The sequence below is a fragment of the Ceratotherium simum genome, chromosome X (genome assembly GCF_057802395.1).
Source record: "Ceratotherium simum simum isolate JZ-2026a chromosome X, ASM5780239v1, whole genome shotgun sequence".
In the NCBI taxonomy this organism is placed as follows: Eukaryota; Metazoa; Chordata; class Mammalia; order Perissodactyla; family Rhinocerotidae; genus Ceratotherium; species Ceratotherium simum.
In genome coordinates, this window is record NC_141940.1 from 2,676,196 (window position 1) to 2,681,726 (window position 5,531).

A 5,531-nucleotide genomic window follows, 5' to 3' on the forward strand; every position below is an offset into this window, starting at 1 on the left:
AGGGATTAGCACAAACTAAGTAGCTTAACATGGGAATATTTTTGAAATGCAAAAGAAGGAAGAAAAGAAACATAACATCTACCTTATAGAGGAGATTTAACTAGGATTTCAGTTCCAGAATGGCACACATTCCAGAGTTGGGGAAGGGAAAGTGATGAATCAATTTCCATTTCATTGGCTTAATTTCCTATCTGATTTTGGATTTTCTAGGTTAACATTAGAGGTGCAGAGGTCCTGGGTACCTACAGTCGATGCCATTTGACCCCCGGAAGAACAGTGCACTTCAGAAACACCGAGCAGGGTAAAGGGTCTGCTGGGCAAGCAGTTGGACTGTGCGAATCAACAGGTCCAGCTCCCAGGACCACACCTACCGCGTTTCACGTGGCGCTCGTAAGACTTTCCCATTTCGGTAAGACTTGCCCATTTCACTAAGCATTTCATTTGCAATCATTTCAGGTTGACGTTTGGGGCATGATTTGTTTTGCTCCTCGCTCTACAGCCACTTCTTGACACAGATTTGGTGCTGTGGGAAAAAAGCCTTTAAACCACCATAGAGAAATGACGACGTGCAGGCCCCAGCCAATGGCCTATGCCTGCAGCAATCCTTAGGAAGGATGATGCCAGTAACCACCACGAGGATCTCCACGAACCTCTGAATTCTGAGTTCATGCTCTTGAACACGACATTGTGCTGACACCCCATACCAGTAGGTCAGAGATCATCTCTGGCTTCCTTGGGTGCACAGGGCCGCACCAGCACCCTAGAAAAGAAAAACTGGCATTCCCTGGTATGAGCCCCTAGGAGCCCAAAGGGCACAGGACGTCCAACAACCCAAATGAGATCCCGGACACGACACCCACCTCCCAACACAGATGCTCTTTTTTATGCAGTAGGAACAAATGGGGCAAGAAGTTGGGTTTGGAGCGTTACAAAACTCCTCTGGGATCTTCCGTATTTTTTTCCCGGACACTTGCCATGTATCTACCCCCCTGTCTGACACAGACACTTTATGTTTCTTTATCTCTCATCAGTTCTCATTGACCAACATTCTTTCTACTTTTACAGGAGGAATTTTTTTTCTGATCCTCTTCTCCTTTTCCTTCCCCACATTCCAGTATAGTCTGTCCAAAACACGAGTTCCAGCATCCCTGGGAGACTCAGGTGGAGAAGGACAGGCCAGACAGGCTGTAAACCCTTCGCAGTCCTCGGCAAAAAGGTGTGGTGAAGAACATTGTTCTAGGCAAGACCTGCCATAGCTGTGGGTGGGTGTGACGGCCAGACCCCTCAACCTCTACGAATTACCTCTTGACAGGAAAGGCAAATCATAATGGATTCCGAATATGTCCTATGCAACTGGAAAGGTCACTTTTGGCCAGCAAAGGTTTTGTCCAGATCCGCGATCTCACCAAAAAATAATAGGAAAAAGGCACTTTCTCTAGAAGTTCAAATACTCTCAGTTGATGAAAAAATTAGAGTGAAAAGCACAGACATAAAGATGTCAAATGAGTCTCAAATTGAATCCATTGCCTCCTCGCTAGTGGCCCAGTCGAAGGCCAGTGTCCCACCAGAAGAGGAAGCGGCCTACAGAAACGCCCTTACAGCGGCACAGGAGATTCTGAATGAGAGAGCAAATCTGGGTCCAGCAAGAGCATCAGATGATCCAGAGACCACTACGCTGTCTCAGAAGGGAACGCGAAAGCCATCTTGTAGGAAGTATCGGAGGCCCAGAGGGAACTTACTGAGGAGTCTTGGGAAAAGCAAAAAACCCAAATCACTGTGGGTACGTTCAGAGAGGGAGGGCGCCCCAGATGGCATCAAATCGCAGGTGCACACAACCGTCGCTCCTATTCCCAGGGAAGTGCAAACAACGTCCACACAAAGCTCCAGCGTGTGCCCAAACTTCCTGTCACTTTCAGAAGATGACCATGAGAAAGAGGGCAAGGAAAAGAGGGACACCTCAAGAGTTATGTCCTTGCATTGCACAGTCAAGGAGGAGGGTGCAGGTGCTCAAGATGGAGGCGTCCTTCCATCTCTGCCACCAGGTCTCATCCTCACGGTGCCCAAGGCTCTGCAAGAAGAGGCACACGACACCTGCCCAAAGCCCCTGGCTGTCTCTTCTGAATGCTCTACCTTCATGCGGGAATGTCGAGGACCCTGGAGCGGGTGCCTGGAAGCCGGGCATGGAAAGTGTGGCAGCATCCTCCAGTGCCCCTAACCTGAGCCCACGTTATTCACTCCGTCTGGAAAATAGAAAAAGGAAGCTGCAGGGACCAGAGTCTGAGAGACAACTGCAAGAACTTCAACGTTTAGTTGACTCAAAGGCTGTTAATCCCACCACCACTCCTAAAAAGGATGTTGGCAAGGAAGCGGGACAACCGACCAGCATGGCTTTGCCTCAGGATCCCTGTCCCATTGAAAGCGGAATGATGGTCTGGTTTAAATTTCAAAATCACCCATTTTGGCCAGCAGTGGTAAAGACTGTCAGCCCAACAGAGCAGACTGCAAGAGTGCTTTTGATTGAGGCAAACATGCGCCTCAAAGAGAGCGGCATTCAAGTTCCTCTTCGAAGATTAAAGCATCTGGATTGTAAAGAGAAAGAAAAACTAATAAAGGGAGCCAGGAAAGCATATGAGCCAAGTGTGAACTGGTGCTTCTCCCTGATTTCCCACTACAGAGAAGGGCTCAGTCGCGGGTCTTTTGCGGGCTCCTTCCTGGACTATTATGCTGCTGACATCAGTTACCCAATTAGGAAAGCCATCCAAGACAGCACTCTGGAGATTGATTTCCCACAGGTGAACTATGCTGACCTGGAAGATTCTGAGGAGGAGACATCCCTGGGCGGGAAGAGGCCCCACAAGAGAATTCTCCCTGACCGGATGAAGGCCGCTTGGGACCGAGCCAACCAGAAGCTAGTGGACTTCATCGTGGAAAGAAAGGGGGCTGACCACCATCTTCTGGACATTGTCAAAGGCAGGAAACAGTCCAGGTGGCTGGCATCATTTCTGAATTCAAACAGGTATGTGATCTGCGTCGAAACATACCTGGAGGATGAAGACCAGTTGGATGTCGTGGTAAGACATTTACAGGAAATCTACAAGCAAATAGACAAGAAAATGCTGAATCTGATAAGAGATGACCAAGTGAGTTTTGTTCTGGAAGTTCTTCTGCCAGAGGCAATCATCTGTTCAATTGCTGCACTTGATGGATTAGATTACAAGGAGGCAGAAGAAAAGTACCGGCAAGGGCCACCTGTGCATTCCCGGGAAAAAGAACTATTTGATAAAAACATCTTAAAGGAAACGAGAAAGAGGTCAGCAACAAGGAGCAAGGCTCAATAACTCTCCCCCCGACCCCATCCCCTGCGCTCACACCTCAGCAGGGAGACTTCTCATAGTACACCATTACCAAGAAACCCTGTCTGTATGAAATATGTGACCCTTCCATTCTCTATGGCATGTAAATACGTTCTGGAAATTCGAGACCTCGGGAACGGGTTGAATTCATTTTGGACCCATCTCCAGCATGTGTGGGTGGCACGGTCATCATCATTTCTTGCTCCCAAGCTCTTCACAGACTAATTTGTTAAAATATTGCAAACGGTTGTACTTCCTTCTACTTGCTCGGATGTGTGTATTGCCCAGATAGTTTCATGACATTGCTTTTGGCTATACTTCATATTTTTAATATAGGACTCACATTCTTTTATTACATGAAAAGGCTCTGGTGTCAGATATTAAGCAACAATCATTTTTAAAATCCAAGATACACTTTTACGGAAACATCACGTGGATTTCTCATTCTTTTTGTGATACATCGGTACAAACAATTGGATTCCTCCTTAAGGCAACTTCTGAATTTTCCCTGCCATGCTTATTTGTTTGGAAAAATAGCCCTGAGAGGTAAAACCAATGACAGAGATGTTTTCCGTATATTATCGCTACCTTCAGATGGTTCTTGGAAAAGCAATCTGAAACCCAAACAAAGTTAATGGATCACCTGCATGTAGTCCACATGTGGGTGAATGAAATCTCAGCCCGCAGTAAACATTTTTTCGTCAGCCCGCGCAAGACTATTAACTCTATGTTTCCCCGAGATTCCATTTATGGAAGCAGCTCTTCAATGGCGGAATGGTTCCCCAAAACATACAGGCTTCTGGCTGTCTTCCTAACTGGATCCTCTACACAGAGCCACCTGTCGCCAGGTGGAAAACAACTGGAGTCATCATGTACACAGTCGAGCTAGTCTAGACCTAGGAGTCCAGGCTGACTGCCAGGAGCCCATCTAGATGGCATAAATTGTAGGAAAGCAAGCACTTTGTCCTGGACCCTGAAAAGCAGTCATATGTCTCAAACCAAGCAAGCTTTATCTTTTGACTTTATTCATTGACTAGCTCCGACAGGTTCCATCGGTATAAATGCGGACTGGTAAGTCATTCCAGGCTGCCTGAGCAGCAGATGGACCAGGATCTGGGAATTGGGAAAAGGGTTACAGAAAAGTCTCCATTTGGCTAAATATGGCTGTTGTCAGAATACAATGAAATATATGTAATTAAAAGATAAATTCTGAAGCCCATGAATTGTTATCCTAACTTGAAACAAGATTTTTTTGAGAAAAAAAATGTTAGCAAAGCTAGTTTCCTTTAAAAAACTGGATGTGAAGATAAACATGAAAGGTTTAACATGAACCTGAGTGCATTTTGATTCTTAGAGGGAGTCAACAGTCACTCACGGGCCCGTGTTACGTGTTCACAAGGCCACGGGACTTTTTTTTCTCTTGGTAAAATTTGCAAAGCCTAGCTGTTTTGATTCACAATAAAACCGTCGCATCTTTCACCTCAAACTTCTGCTTCATCATACTTCAGATTGTACAACTACATAGTTGAAATGTCTAAATATGTATATGTATATTATATATATATATATATATTTTTGGAATTTTGATGGATTAGTTGTCATCTTTTAAAGTTCATTTACTCATGAATTTTTCTTCTCATTCTAAATAAATATTCGCTTTCATGCTCGTTTTTATAATTTTAGAAGAGGGATTTCCAAATTGTGTAAGCTTCAGGCCTAACAGAACCCTCTTTGGAACTCTGCCTGAGAGAGACCAAGACTCCTGGGGCATTCTGTCCGGGCCAATCCACGTGACATCCTCAGGGTCCTGGGAAGTATTTGGAAACACACCACGTCCATGCTCTATGTGGACCTTATACACGGGAACAGCACATGTTAGTTCCTCTATAACATCGTGTCCCTCTGAGTCAAATATGTCGCTCAACTTCAGCTTTCTCATGGAGCCACATCTATCTCCACGTTCTAACATTTTCTTCACCACCTCATTCATTCATTCACTCCTTCACTCATTCATAACATTGTGAGTCAGTAGAGCACGTAAGATGCGGTTTAAGACTCTGCTCTGAGGATAAATTTCAGGTGCCACAGAAAGGAGACGACAATCTTGTGACCCAGGTGACAATCTAATTTCTAAGATGACTGGGATGCACTACTTCTTCTTCTTAGTGAGAAATATTC

General features: G+C 45.3%; 1 pseudogene; it reads left to right on the forward strand.

The window, feature by feature from the left end:
* The first annotated feature begins 1,327 nt into the window (after positions 1-1,327).
* LOC101405141 (putative PWWP domain-containing DNA repair factor 4 pseudogene) lies at positions 1,328-3,338 on the forward strand (annotated as a pseudogene).
* The last annotated feature ends 2,193 nt before the right edge of the window (positions 3,339-5,531 follow it).